Genomic DNA, 16464 nt, shown 5'->3' with positions numbered 1-16464 from the left:
ACACAATGGAATCCGTGATTTTACTTTATTTTCCAACAGATTCGTTCTCTGAAGCAAATTGAATCAAAGCCTTGGGAACAAGGAGATCCCAAAATGGATATCTGAATCTACAAGATAATCTTTGAACAAAGGCACCAAATAGAGAAAAAGACTCTTTCTCAGCTAACATTATTGAAATATGCATGGTAAGCATATGTTTATATAGATAAGAAAAAAATACCACCTCTACTATTTTGATCTTCGGTACTGCTATGATTTCATTTCACAGAATCCACATCATCTCTCTGTCTCAAGTTCTAAAATCAGAAAAAATTTAAAGAATACGAAAAACACGAGGGAATCCGTGATTTTATTTGCTAACAGATTCGTTCTCTGAAGCAAAATGAATCAAAGCTTCGGGAACAAGGAGATCCCAAAATGGATATCTGAATCTACAAGATGATCGTTAAACAAAGGCACCAAACAGAGAAAAAGACTCTTTCTCAGTTAGCATTGTTGAAATATGCATGGTAAGCACACGTTTATATAGATAAGAAAGAAACACTACCACTACTATTTTAATCTTCTGTACTGCTATGATTTTAATTCCAAGAATCCCCATCTTGTCTCTCTCTTAATTGCTAAAACCAGAAAAAATGTATAGAATACGAAAAACACAAGGGAATCCGTGATTTTACCTTATTTGCCATCAGATTCGTTCTCTGAAGCAAAATGAATCAAAGCCTTGGAAACAAGGAGATCCCAAAATGGATATCTGAATCTACAAGTTGACCTTTGAACAAAGGCACCAAACAGAGAAAAGACTCTTTCTCAGCTAGCATTATTGAAATATGCGTGGTAAGCACACATTTATATAGATAAGAAAACAACAAGACCACTACTATTTTGATCTTCGGTACTTCTATGATTTTATTTCACAGAATCCCTATCATCTCTCTGTCTCAAGTTCTAAAACCAAAAAAATGTTAAGAATACGAAAAACACAAGAGAATCCATGAATTTACCTTATTTTCCAAAAAATTCATTCTCTGAGGCAAAATGAATCAAAGCCTTGGGAAAAAGGAGATCCCAAAATGAATATCTAAATCCACATGATGATATTAGAATAAAAGGTATCAAATAGAGAAAAAGACTCTTTCTCAGCTAGCATTATTGAAATATGCATAGTAAGCACATGTTTATATAGATAAGAAAAACATACCACCACTACTATTTTGATCTTCGGTACTACTATGATTTTATTTCACAGAATCCACATCATCTCTCTGTCTCAGGTTCCAAAATCAGAAAAAAGTAAAGAATACGAAAAACACAATGGAATCCGTGATTTTACCTTATTTTCTAACAGATTCGTTCTCTGAAGCAAATTGAATCCAAGCCTTGGGAACAAGTAGTTCCCAAAATGGATATCAGAATCTACAATTGAACAGAGGCGCCGAACAGAGAAAAGACTCTTTCTCAGCTAGCATTATTGAAATATGCGTGGTAAGCATACGTTTATATAGATAAGAAAACAACAACACCACTACTATTTTGATCTTCGATACTACTGTGATTTTATTTCACCGAATCTCCATCATCTCTCTGTCTCAAGTTCTAAAACCAGAAAAATATAAAGAATACGAAAAACACAAAAAATCCGTAATTTTACCTTATTTGCAAACATATTCGTTCTCTGAAGCAAAATGAATCAAAGCCTTGGGAACAAGGAGATCCCAAAATGGATATCTTAATCCACAAGATGATCTTTGAACAAAGGCACCAAACAGAGAAAAAGACCCTTTCTCAGTTAGCATTATTGCAATATACATGGCAAGAACACGTTTATATAGATAAGAAAAATAACACCCCCATTACTATTTTGATATTCGGTTCTGCAATGATTTCATTTCACAGAATCCACATCATCTCTCTGTATCAAGTTCTAAAACCAGAAAAAAGTAAAGAATATGTAAAACACAAGGGAATCCGTGATTTTACCTTATTTGCCAACAGATTCGTTCTCTGAAGCAAATTGAATCAAAGCCTTGGAAACAAGGAAATCCTAAAATGGATATCTGAATCTACAAGATGATCTTTGAACAAAGGCACCAAACAGAGAAAAAGACTCTTTCTCAGCTATCATTATTGAACTATGCATGGTAAGCACATGTCTATATAAATAAGAAACAAATACCACCACTACTATTTTGATCTTCGGTACTTCTATGATTTTATTTCACAAAATCCCCATAATCTCTCTGTCTCAAGTTCTAAAACGAGAAAAAATATAAAGAATATGAAAAATACAAGAAAATCTGTGATTTTACCTTATTTCCCATCAGATTCGTTCTCTGAAGCAAAATGAATCAAAGCCTTGGAAACGAGGAGATCCCAAAATGGATATCTGAATCTACAAGATGATCTTTGAACAGAGGCGCCGAACAGAGAAAAGACTCTTTCTCAGCTAGCATTATTGAAATATGCGTGGTAAGCATACGTTTATATAGATAAGAAAACAACAACACCACTACTATTTTGATCTTCGATACTACTGTAATTTTATTTCACCGAATCTCCATCATCTCTCTGTCTCAAGTTCTAAAACCAGAAAAATGTAAGGAATACGAAAAACACAAGGGAATCCGTGATTTTACCTTATTTGCCAAAACATTCATTCTCTGAGGCAAAATGAATCAAAACCTTGGGAAAAAGGAGATCCCAAAATGAATATCTGAATCCACAAGATGATCTTTGAATAAAAGGCACCAAATAGAGAAAAAGACTTTTTCTCAGCTAGCATTATTGAAATATGCATAGTAAGCACATGTTTATATAGATAAGAAAAAAATACCACCACTACTATTTTGATCTTCGGTACTGCTATGCTTTTATTTCACAGAATCTACATCATCTCTCTATCTCATGTTCTAAAACCAGAAAAAATATAAAGAATACGAAAAATACAAGGGAATCCGTGATTTTACCTTATTTGCCAACATATTCGTTCTCTGAAGGAAAATGAATCAAAGCCTTGGGAACAAGGAGATCCCAAAATGGATATCTGAATCCACAATATGATCTTTCAACAAAGGCACCAAATAGAGAAAAAGACTCTTTCTCAGCTAGCATTATTGAAATATACATGGTAAGAACACGTTTATATAGATAAGAAAAACACACCACCACAACTATTTTGATTTTCGGTACTTCTATAATTTCATTTCACAGAATCCCCATCATCTCTCTGCCTCAAGTTCTAAAACCCGAAAAAATGCATAGAATACAAAAAAGACAAGGGACTTAGTGATTTTACCGTATTTGCCAATAGATTAGTCATCTGAAACAAAATGAATCAAAGCTTTGGGAACAAGGAGATCCCATAATAGATATCTGAATCTTTAAGATGATATTTGAACAAAGGCACCAAACAGAGAAAAAGACTCTTTCTCAGCTAACACATATTTAAATATACATGGTAAGAACACGTTTATATATATAAGCAAAAAACAGCACCACAACCTTTTTGATCTTCGGTACTGCTATGATTTCATTTCACAGAATCCCCACCATCTCTCTCTCTCAAGTACTTAAACCAGAAAAAATGTAAAGAATACGAAAAATACAAGGGAATCCGTGATTTTTCCTTATTTGCCAACAGATTCGTTCTATGAAGAAAAATGAATCAAAGCCTTGGAAACAAGGAGATCCCAAAATGAATATCTGAATCTACAAGATGATCTTTGAACAAAGGCACCAAATAGAGAAAAAAATTCTTTCTTAGCTAACATTATTGAAATATGCATGGTAAACACTTGTTTATATAGATAATAAAAAAAATACCACCTCTACTATTTTGATCTTCGGTACTGCTATGATTTTATTTCACTGAATCCACATCATCTCTCTCTCTCAAGTTCTAAAATCAGAAAAATGTGAAGAATACGAAAAACACAAGGGAAACGTGATTTTACCTTATTTGCCATCAGATTCGTTCTCTGAAGCAAAATGAATCAAATCCTTGGAAACAAGGAGATCCCAAAATGGATATCTGAATCTACAAGATGATCTTTGAACAAAGGCACCAAACGGAGAAAAGACTCTTTCTCAGCTAGCATTATTGAAATATGCGTGGTAAGCACACGTTTATATAGATAAGAAAACAACAACACCACTACTATTTTGATCTTCGATACTACTGTGATTTCATTTCACCGAATCTCCATCATCTCTCTATCTCAAGTTCTAAAACTAGAAAAATGCAAGGAATACAAAAAACACAAGGGAATCCGTGATTTTACCTTATTTGCCAAAACATTCATTCTCTAAGGCAAATTGAATCAAAGCCTTGGAAAAAGGGAGATCCCAATATGAATATCTGAATCCACAAGATGATCTTTGAATAAAAGGCACCAAACAGAGAAAGAGACTCTTTTTCAGCTAGCATTATTGAAATATGCATAGTAAGCACATGTTTATATAGATAAGAAAAAAATACCACCACTAGTATTTTAACCTTCGGTACTGCTATGCTTTTATTTCACAGAATCTACATCATCTCTCTGCCTCATGTTCTAAAACCAGAAAAAATGTAAAGAATATGAAAAACACAAGGGAATCCGCGATTTTACATTATTTGCCATTAGATTCGTTCTCTGAAGCAAAATGAATCAAAGCCTTGGGAATAAGGAGGTCCCAAAATAAATATCTGAATCTACAAGATGATCTATGAACAAAGGCACCAAACATAAAAAAATACTCTTTCTCAGCTAGCATTATTGAAATATGCATGGTAAGCACACATTTATATATATATATATATATATATATATATATATATATATATATATATATATATATATATATATATATATATATATATATATATATATATATATATAAAGAAACACACCACCACTACTATTTTGATCTTCGGTACTTCTATGATTTCATTTCACAGAATCCCCATCATCTCTCTATCTCATGTTCTAAAACCAGAAAAAATATAAAGAATACGAAAAATACAAGGGAATCCGTGATTTTACCTTATTTGCCAACATATTCGTTCTCTGAAGGAAAATGAATCAAAGCCTTGGGAACAAGGAGATCCCAAAATGGATATCTGAATCCACAATATGATCTTTGAACAAAGGCACCAAACAGAGAAAAAGACTCTTTCTCAGCTAGCATTATTGAAATATACATGGTAAGAACACGTTTATAAAGATAAGAAAAACACACCACCACTACTATTTTGATCTTCGGTACTTCTATGATTTCATTTCACAGAATCCCCATCATCTCTCTGTCTCAAGTTCTAAAACCCGAAAAAATGTATAGAATATGAAAAAGACAAGGGAATTAGTGATTTTACCGTATTTGCCAATAGATTCGTTATCTGAAACAAAATGAATCAAAGCCTTGGAAATAAGGAGATCCCAAAATGGATATCTGAATCCACAAGATGAACTTTGAACAAAGGTACCACACAGAGAAAAAGACTCTTTCTCAGCTAACATATTGAAATATACATGGTAAGAACACGTTTATATATATAAGAAAAAAATACCACCACTACTTTTTTGATCTTCGGTACTGCTATGGTTTCATTTCACAGAATCCCCATCATCTCTCTCTCTCAAGTTCTAAAACCAGAAAAAATGTAAAAAATACGAAAAACACAAGGAAATCCGTGATTTTACCTTATTTGCCAACAAATTTGTTCTATGAAGCAAAATGAATCAAAGCCTTGGGAACAAGGAGATCCCAAAATGGATATCTGAATCTACAAGATGATCTTTCAACAAAGGCACCAAATAGAGAAAAAGACTCTTTCTCAGCTAACTTTATTGAAATATGCATGGTAAGCACATGTTTATATAGATAAGAAAAAAATACCACCTCTACTATTTTGATCTTCGGTACTGCTATGATTTCATTTCACAGAATCCACATCATCTCTCTGTCTCAAGTTCTAAAATCAGAAAAAATTTAAAGAATACGAAAAACACGAGGGAATCCGTGATTTTATTTGCTAACAGATTCGTTCTCTGAAGCAAAATGAATCAAAGCTTCGGGAACAAGGAGATCCCAAAATGGATATCTGAATCTACAAGATGATCGTTAAACAAAGGCACCAAACATAGAAAAAGACTCTTTGTCATTTAGCATTGTTGAAATATGCATGGTAAGCACACGTTTATATAGATAAGAAAGAAACACCACCACTACTATTTTAATCTTCTGTACTGCTATGATTTTATTTCAAAGAATCCCCATCTTGTCTCTCTCTTAATTGCTAAAACCAGAAAAATTGTATAGAATACAAAAAACACAAGGGAATCCATGATTTTACCTTATTTGCTAACATATTCGTTCTCTGAAGCAAAATGAACCAAAGCCTTGGGACCAAAGAGATCCCAAAATTGATATCTAAATCTACAAGATGATTTTTGAACAAAGGCACCAAACAGAGAAAAAGACTCTTTCTCTGCTTGCATTATTGAAATATGCATGGTGAGCACACATTTATATAAATAAGAAAAAAACCCCACCACTAATATTTTGATCTTCGATACTTCTATGATTTCATTTCACAGAATCCCCATCATCTCTCTATCTGAAGTTCTAAAAAATGTAAAGAATACGAAAAACACAAGGAAATCCGTGATTTTACCTTATTTGCAAATAGATTCGTCCTCTAAAGCAAAATGAATTAAAGCCCTGGGAATAAGGAGATCCCAAAATGGATATCTGAATCCACAAGATGATCTTTGAACAAAGGCACCAAACAGAGAAAAAGACTCTTTCTCTGTTAGCATTATTGAAACTATTGAAGGTTTAGTAGAGTCTTATAGATCGGTACGCAGACATTTGTACTTATCTTCGAGAGGCTGCCGAACCCATAGGAAAATTTCTCTTTCTTGTCTTTTATCGTGCGGAATTGATTTAGCTTGAAATATAACTTTTTGAATTCCTTCCACGCATTCGCGTGCGTATGTGAGCACTCAATATCAGTTGTGCATCACTGGCTTATCATTCTATGAACTAGATTCGTGATATGTATTCTGTATTTTGGTGATGGGCTAGTCTGGAGGACTTGAGGCCAGGGTTAGACCGCAACTTAAGATCGGTAGTTTCAGTTGTGTAAAATTGTACATTTGGACTCATATGTCCGGTAATATCCCCATGAGTGGAAATTATGGCTCGATGAGCGTTTGAATGGCTATACGATAAATATGATGTGATTGTGGAATGTGTTCAGATGGGTTGAACATGACGAATAAAGTTACTTGTGACTCAAGAGTTTGCTATTAGGCACTTGACTTGTATCTTGATTTGACATATAGTCTTGAATTGTGAGTGTATTGAAGGAGCTTTCATGTTGTTAAATTGTGAGAAAAATTAAGTTCTCATGTCTTGTTAATGAGTCTGGACTCAGAAAGAGTAAGTGATTGTATAGTAATTGTGGCTGCGAAAGGGTATAACAAGATGTCAATTTGAGGCTAAGCAGGTGGGTTATCTTCTGCAAAGTAATCTACATAGGTGTGTTCCTTATAATGTTGAGTGGAGAGTTTCTTTTCTACCAGCGGAGTGTATGTGTTGAGATTTAAATTTGAATCTGGTTGAAAAAGTTGACTTGACTGTCACGAGAATGAAAGCGAGCTTAGCAGATAAATTGAGGTATTTTGTGGTTTGTGTTACCTGAGCTTGTGAAGAATTTTCGTTGAACTGACTGCGGTATTATGGCAGTAATAGAGTATGGATATTGTGAGTTATGGAATGTTTTGTTCTATGGCTTTGATCCAAGTGGGGAAGCCTGCTATTGACGACTTGATTTCATTATTATGTGTTGTACTGGTTTCGGCTTGAGGCATACATGTGAATCGGTTATGACTTGCAAAGATTGAGATCGAGGATAACTCGAGTAAAGAAATTCCTGAATATGGGTTATATTTCACTTTATGAGTATATGAAAATTATGGGATGATCGAGTTGTTATTGTTGGATGTAGTACTCACGAGTATAAATTGATTAGTGGTGTTAAGGCAGTGTTAATGTTGTTAAGTTAAGGGAGCACGTGTCTTTCGGCGTGTTTGGGCGGTGCGATTTAGATTTGAGCAGAGTGGATGACTCTCTAGAAGGTTCTAATGGGGTCAATATTTATATATAGCAATCGAGAATTTGTTTTTTTGGAATTCGTGTATGGATAGAATCTGGGATTTTCATTTGATGGTGCCGGGACTTGCAATAATTCTGTATGACTATGGATTCTATATTCCAGTTTAAGAAAGGTAAAAGAATAATTTTAAATTCGCATAAGGTATTTTTAGAGTAGGCGTTTCAGTTGTGGTATTTATGGGGGTGCTTAAGAAGAATACAATGGCTTATGGGCCTTAGGGCGGTGTGGTTTTATGTTAGGATGTCTTGTAGTGAACTTTAGGTAAGGGTCGTGAAGTTCTGATAGGGAGAAGTGTTAACTTGAGGGTAATTCAGAAGAAACTCGGAGAAAAATAGGACGACTGGGTAGTAGGCTGGACTAGTATGGTATGATAGCTTCTTAGGGTACCTATGAAGTAGTGAGGCTCTACGGATGTTTTAGTGGAAATATTCTTGGGTTGGTGACCTGTGTGGCTTGGTCGAGTTAGAGGAATTCAGTTCTGATAGCTTGGTTATGTGCAAATGGATTTCAAAGTGTTCTTGATGGTTTCTACCATGGTTGAACCGGATATTTTCTACCGGTGTGGGGAACGTGTTATGTATTGTGATTTTCTCCTGGAAAGAAACAAGCGAAAGGTTTCTAACTAATAGGGTATGTAATTTGCTGGTGACTCAAAGTTGATAATGAGATTCTTGTGCTTGTCACATGATGGCATGATAGATGTGGTGTGTTGTGCAGGATTAAGATTTATATGTACAAGGTGGCACTTCATTCTTGAAGGGAAGGTCACGAATTCTGGATAGAACGGTCAGTGTTATATATTTAGATGAATGTTATAAATGCTCGGTAATCCCTAAGAAGGGTGCGCATTTCAAAAAGGGCATTGTGTTTTGATTTACGGATGTTCATTGGTATTGCGGTACTCACCTAGTTGATAGACTGCTGATATTCAAACTATTGCTATGTGTCACGGAAGAATTTTGAAAGTATTCCTAGTGGGAAGATTGTGCATGAACGATGTGTTAGTCATTTGAGTGCTGAAGTTGGAACCAGTTACGGTGATTCATGTGTTCTATGAAATTGGAGACTGGGATTTCTCAGAAGTATATTGTTTTGGGGTTGCGGCCTGTTTGAGGTGACTATTTTATTTAAAACTCAGTGGAGGCACTAGTTGCGTTAATTATTTACGATAGCTACGCACTATGAGTGCACATATATGTGAGGTTTGAGCCCATGTGCGGGTATCGGGGCAAGTATTTATGCTTAGAAGAATGCTTAGGCAAAGATATGCCTAGAATTGACTGTTAAGCGTAAATTTATAACGTTTCTCGTATCCGTACCTTTATCGAGAACTATCTGGACTACACTTGAGGTTACAAAGAGGCTAATTCCCTGAATAAATTGGGTAGTTACTATTTCTGCGTTAACTTGCCGATTTCAGTGGTGATAGCACACGTTGCACCTTCCTACTCTATGACGTGTTATTTATACCAGTTCAGGAGCATGAGAATCATAATTCATTTATCATATACAAGTTTACTTATTTGATTGCTCAGATTTGATATGCTTGGACTGGAGGCATGTGACCATGCCAGGCGGATTATATTATTGGCACGTGAGTTGTCCGTGCGGATCCATATATTGATACTATAGCACGTGAGTTGTCCGTGCGAGTGATTTTAATGTGAGCTCTAGAAGAGCTGGTTACTGTCATGACCCAAACTCCCTCCGTATAACGTCGTGACGGTACCTAGTCTCTACGACTAGGTAAGCCTAACAAATCGCAGAAAATAACAAAATGAAAGTAAAACTTGGCAACTAACAGCAGTGGATAACTGAATAACTAGTAACAATGCCGCTCGACATGTACAATAACCAATACTCTATAAATACACAATCTTCCCAAAACTCGAAACATCATAAGTCACAAGCTATAGAAGGAAACTAGTATCTCTATATACCAGAGTCTAATAAAAGAAGTACGGAAGGTAAATGACATAGGGGAGAATAGAGGGGGACTTTGAGGTCTGCGGATGCGAGAGGATGTACCTTGAAGTCTCCGTACAACAACAAACACTCTCAGCTAATAGCGGGGTTGATAAGAAGTACCTGTATCTGCACACAAAAGCATGTGCAGAAGAGTAGCATGAGTACATCACAATGGTACCTAGTAAGTGCCAAGCCTAACCTCAGTCGAGTAGTGACGAGGTCAGGTCATGTCCACTGGTATATAATAAATAAATCAGGAGAATATACATTATAATAAGAGACTATAATTTAACAAAAGGAAACACATCAAGGCAACAGTACAACACAAGGGGTAAACAGAAGGGGATCTCCCGAGATACCGTCTCGTAGTCCCAAAATAAATATACAGGGAGAACTCCCGAGGTACCGCCTCGTAGTCTCAAAAGTAAATATACAGGAAAAACTCCTAAGGTACCGCCTAGTAGTCTCAAAAGTAAATGTGCAGGGAGAACTTCCGAGTTACCACCTCGTAGTCTCAACCCACTAGAGACCGACACCGCCTACCATACAGAGCATCATACGGTGCCATCTGGATGCTCAACTAATAACTGTTGTTGTAGGCAAACTCCGCAAGTGGCAAGAACTGATCCCACGAACCTCCAAACTCCATCACACACGCACGGAGCATATCCTCTAATATCTGGATAGTGAGCTCGAACTGTCCATCCGTCTGAGGGTGAAGTGTTGTGCTCAGATCTACTCGAGTACCCAACTCATGTTGTACATCCCTCTAGAACCATGATGTAAACTGCGTACCCCGGTCATAGATGATGGATACCGGTACCTCGTGAAGCCTGACGATCTCACGGATATAAATTTGAGCCAGCTGCTCGGAAGAATAGGTAGTCATCACAGGAAGGAAATGAGCTGACTTGGTTAGCCTATCCTGGTACATCTTTGCGACACCCGAATGAATGGAGTACCGTGAGCTGTGAGCCTCCTGAAGAATCAACTCATGCAAACCATCTACATTGGGCACACATAGCCTGCCCTGCATCCTCAATGCACCATCATCCCCAATAGTGACATCCTTAGCATCACCGTGCTGGACCGTGTCCTTAAGTACAAGCAGATGGGTGTCATCATACTGACGCTCCCTGATACAATCATAAAGAGAATACCGAGAGACCACACAAGCCAATACTCGACTCGGCTCAGAAATATCCAATCTCACAAACTGACTGGCTAAGGCCTGAACATCCAACACCAATGGCCTCTCTGCTGATGGTAGATATGCTAAACTCCCTAAACTCTCTGCCCGACAACTAAAAGCATCGTCCACCACATTGGCCTTCCCCAAATGGTACAAAATGGTGATATCATAATCCTTAAGCAGCTCCAACCACCTCCGCTGACCCAAGTTAAGATCCTTCTGTTTGAACAGATACTGCAAACTCCGGTGATCGGTGTAGATCTCACAAGGGACACCGTACAAATAGTGCCGCCAAATCTTCAATGCATGAACAATAGCTGTTAACTCAAGGTCATGGACATGATAGTTTTTTTCTTGCACCTTCAACTGTTTGGACGCATAGGCAATCACCATACCGTCCTGCATCAACACCGCGCCGAGACCAATCTGCGACGCATCACAATATACAGTATAAGACCCCGAACCTATAGGCAATACCAATACTGGGGATGTAGTCAAAGCTTTCTTGAGCTTCTGAAAGCTCTCTTCACACTCCTCTGTCCACCTGAACGGAGTACCCTTCTGGGTCAGTCTGGTCATAGGTGTTGCAATAGATGAGAATCCCTCTACAAAATGATGGTAATACCTCGCCAAACCAAGAAAACTCCGGATCTCCGTAGCTGATGATGGTCGAGGCAAACTCTGCACTGCTTCCACCTTCTTCGGATCGAACTTGATCCTGTCACTCGATACTACATGACCCAAGAATGCCACAGAGTCTAGCCAAAACTCACACTTTGAAAATTTTACATATAACTTCTTTTCTCTAGAGGTCTGAAGCATAGTCCTCAGGTGCTGCTCATGATCCTCCAGAGTCCGGGAGTACACCAGAATGTCATCAATAAACATAATGATGAATGAGTCAAGATAGGGCCGGAACACACTGTGCATCAAGTGCATAAAAGATGTTGGGGCATTGGTCAACCCAAATGACATCACAAGGAACTCGTAGTGACCATACCGAGTCCTGAAAGCAGTCTTCAGGATATCTGGTTCCCGAATCTTCAACCGATGATAGCCGGAACGTAAATCAATCTTGGAAAACACTCTGGAACCCTATAGCTGATCAAATAAATCATCAATACGAGGCAATGGATACCTGTTCTTCACTGTGACTTTGTTCAACTGGCGGTAATCAATACACATCCGCATAGAACCATCCTCCTTCTTCACAAATAAGACAGGAGCACCCCAAGGTGACACACTGGGACGAATGAAGCCCTTATCAAGCAATTCCTGTAACTGTTCCTTCAACTCCTTCAACTCAGGAGGAGCCATACGATATGGAGGAATAGAGATGGGTTGAGTGCCCGGCAACAAATCAATACCAAAGTCAATATCTCTGTCGGGCGGCATGCCCGGAAGATCAGCTGGAAATACGTCAGGGAAATCCCTCACTACTGGGACTGACTCAACTGTAGGGTTATCAATACTGACATCTCTCACATAAGCTAGATACGCGTCACACCCCTTCTCAACCATTAGTTGAGCTTTAAGAAATGAAATAACTCTACTGGGAGTATACTCTAAGGTACCTCTCCACTCTAATCGTGATAGACCTGGCATAAAAAGCATCACGGTCTTAGCATGACAATCAAGAATAGCATAATGGGGCAACAACTAGTCCATACCCAATATAACATCAAAGTCTACCATACTGAGCAATAATAAATCGGCTCTGGTCTCAAAACCACTAAGAGCAATCAAACACGACCGATACACATGGTCCACAACAAGAGAATCTCCTACAAGAGTAGATACATAAACAGGGGAACTCAAGGAGTCTCGAGATATGCCCAAATACGGGGCAAAATAAGAGGACACATAAGATCCTGGATCAAATAAGACCGACACGTCTCTATGATAGACCGGAACAATACCTGTAATGACAGAGTCAGAAGAAACTGCCTCTATATGAGCCGGAAGAGCATAATATCTAGCCTGGCCTCCCCCTCTAGGGTGACCTCAAACTCCCCGGCCTCTACCTCGAGCTGGCTGAGCAGGTGGGGAGGTAGCTGGTACTGGAATCATAGCCTGAGGACCCGGTGGAGCACGCGGTGGCTGAGAAGTCTGTAGAGGTGTACCCCTCCTAAGTCTGGGGAAATCCCTCACCATATGGCGAGTGTCGCCATACTCAAAACAAGCCCTCGAAGGGCGTGGCTGCTGTGACTGGCTCGGGCCAGGTCTGCTGGACTGACCGCTAAAAGCACCCCGTGCAGGAGGTGCACTAGATACTGGCGGTGCATAATAAGGCTCATGGGGCCTAGATGGGGCCGGAATACCACTGGCGGGTGGAAGTGCTGAATGGATGGGGCGACTCCCATAGCCCCTACCATGGCGAACTACAGCTGGGGCACGAGTACCACTGTAAGTGCCAGACTCTCAAGACCTCTTGGCCTCCCTCTCCTCTCTATCCCGAGCGAGAATTCCCTCCAATCTCCTAGCAATACTCACAACCTGGTGGTAGGAAATATCCATCTCCAGCTCCCTGACCATACTAATCCTGATACTAGGGTGAAGTCCCTCAATAAACCGACGAACTCTCTCTCGAATTGCGGTAACCAAGGCTGGTGCATGTCAGGCCAAATCACTGAAACGAACTGCATACTCTGACACAGTCATAGCACCCTGGCACAACTGCTCAAACTCCGCGTGTCATGCACCCTTGAGGCTCTGAGGGACATACTCTCTCAAAAATATGTCCGAGAACTGAGTCCATGTAAGTGAAGCTGCCTCAGCCGGACTACTCAACTTATAAGCACGCCACCACTGATAGGCTGCTCCTCTAAGCTAGAATGCAGTAAAGGAAACCCCACTCGACTCCGTTACACCCATAGTACGGAGAATGTGGTGACACTCCTCCAGAAAACCCTGGGCATCCTCTGACGCCAATCCGCTGAAGGTAGGAGGGTGGTACTTCTTGTACCTCCCAAGTTTGAGCTGCTCCGCCTCAGAAACTGATGCCCTAACCTCAGGCTGAATGGGAGCTACCGGTTGCACTGGTATGATCTCTGGATACTGGTCTACCTAACTTGCTGCTCTGGGGTACCGACGATGGGAGTCTGTGCTCCTCCCCCGGTCTGAGATGTGGCAGGAGCAAGTCGAATCAATCCAGCTTGAGCTAAGGTGCTGAACATGCTCAGAAACTGGGCTATAGTCTCCTGTAGGGTTGGTGCAGCAACAGGTACTTCAAGTGTCTGCCCTCCAGCTGGAGCTACTAGGGGCTCCTCTGTAGTAGCTCGTATGGGTGCTCTGGCTGCACTACGTGGACGTCCTCGGCCTCTACCCCGGCCCCAGCCTCTCGCGGCTCTAGTAGGGGATGTGTGTCTCTAGTCATCAGATCCGCCTATACGTGTCCTCACCATCTGTGAGAAAATAGAATACAACAGTTTAGAATTTCGAAGTCAACAATTTTGCAAGACAAGGAATCAAAGAAGTGTAATTTTCTTTCCTAACAGTTCCATAGCCTCCCGAAGATAAGTACAGATGTCTCTATACCAATCTGCGCATCTCTAATAAACCGGATTGTGACTCACGACACCTATGAACCTAAAGTTCTGATACCAACTTGTCATGACCCAAACTCCCTCTGTATAACGTCGTGACGACACCTAGTCTCTATGACTAGGTAAGCCTAAAAAATCGCGTAAAATAACAAAACGAAAGTAAAACTTGGTAACTAACAACATTGGATAACTAAATAACTAGTAACGATGCCGCTCGGCATGTACAATAACCAATACTCTATAAATACACAATCTTCCCATAACCCGTAACATCATAAGTCACAAGCTACAGAAGGAAACTAGTATCTCTATACACCATAGTCTAATAAAAGAAGTACGGAAGGTAAATGAAATAGGGGAGAATAGAGGGGGACTTCGAGGTCTGCAGACCCGATCATATGTTCCTTGAAGTCTCCGTACAACAACAAACACTCTCAGCTAATAGCGGGGCTGATAAGAAGTACCTGGATCTATACACAAAAGCATGTACAGAAGAGTAGCATGAGTACACCACAACGGTACCGAATAAGTGCCAAGCCTAACTTCGGTCGAGTAGTGATGAGGTCAGGTCAGACCCACTGGTATATAATAAATAAAGCAGGAGAATATACAGTATAATAAGAGACTATAATTTAACAAAAAGAAACACAGCAAGGCAATAGTACAACACACAGGGGTAAACAGAAGGGGATCTTCCGAGATACCGTCTCGTAGTCCCAAAATAAATATACATGGAGAACTCCCGAGGTACTACCTCATAGTCTCAAAAGTAAATATACAGGGAGAACTCCCGAGGAACCGTCTCATAGTCTCAAAAGTAAATATGCAGGGAGAACTTCCGAGTTACCGCCTCGTAGTCTCAAAAGTAAATGTGCAGGGAGAACTCACGAGGAACCGCCTCGTAGTCTCAAACGTAAACACACAGCTTAAATCGATAAATACAACAGTTAACAACAAGATTTCTACAGTTTTACTGATAAAGAATAAGGAAAAACAGGAAATCAACTAGGCATGCTTCATAGAGTTCAAATAAGCAGTTAAAGCACGCAGACATGCGATATTAGACTAAACAGGATAACTACACATATTGGAGTAGCTCAATTAAGAATGAAAACAGACTAATACTCATTTAAACGGTATAACTAAATTTAAAGGAAAACGGGTTGCTACTGAGTAAAATAAATTGGGTTTTACAACAAATAGCCCGTGTACGTACTTGTCACCTCACGTACACGTGCTCACATATCAAAACAGTACCAAATCCTAAGGGGATTTCCCTCACACAAGGTTAGGCAAGCCACTTACCTCGAACCAAACTCAATCAATCAGTAAGAATGCCTTTCCCTCGATTATCCGACTCTGAATGGACCAATATAGCCAAAAATAATTTCATACCATAAATACAACTATATTAGACTAATTTAATTAATGAAATCAAAGCTAAAGCAAGAAATTAAAAAATCGCCCCAAAAAGCCTCCCCGGGCCCACGTTTCGGAATTGGGTAAAAGTCACAAAATATAAACACCCATTCACTCACGAGTTCACTCGTACCAAAATTATCCAAATCCAATATCAAAATCTCAATCAAAACCCAAAA

The sequence above is a fragment of the Nicotiana tabacum genome, chromosome 24 (assembly GCF_000715075.1).
Source record: "Nicotiana tabacum cultivar K326 chromosome 24, ASM71507v2, whole genome shotgun sequence".
NCBI classification, from domain to species: Eukaryota; Viridiplantae; Streptophyta; class Magnoliopsida; order Solanales; family Solanaceae; genus Nicotiana; species Nicotiana tabacum.
This window is presented reverse-complemented; position numbering follows the sequence as displayed.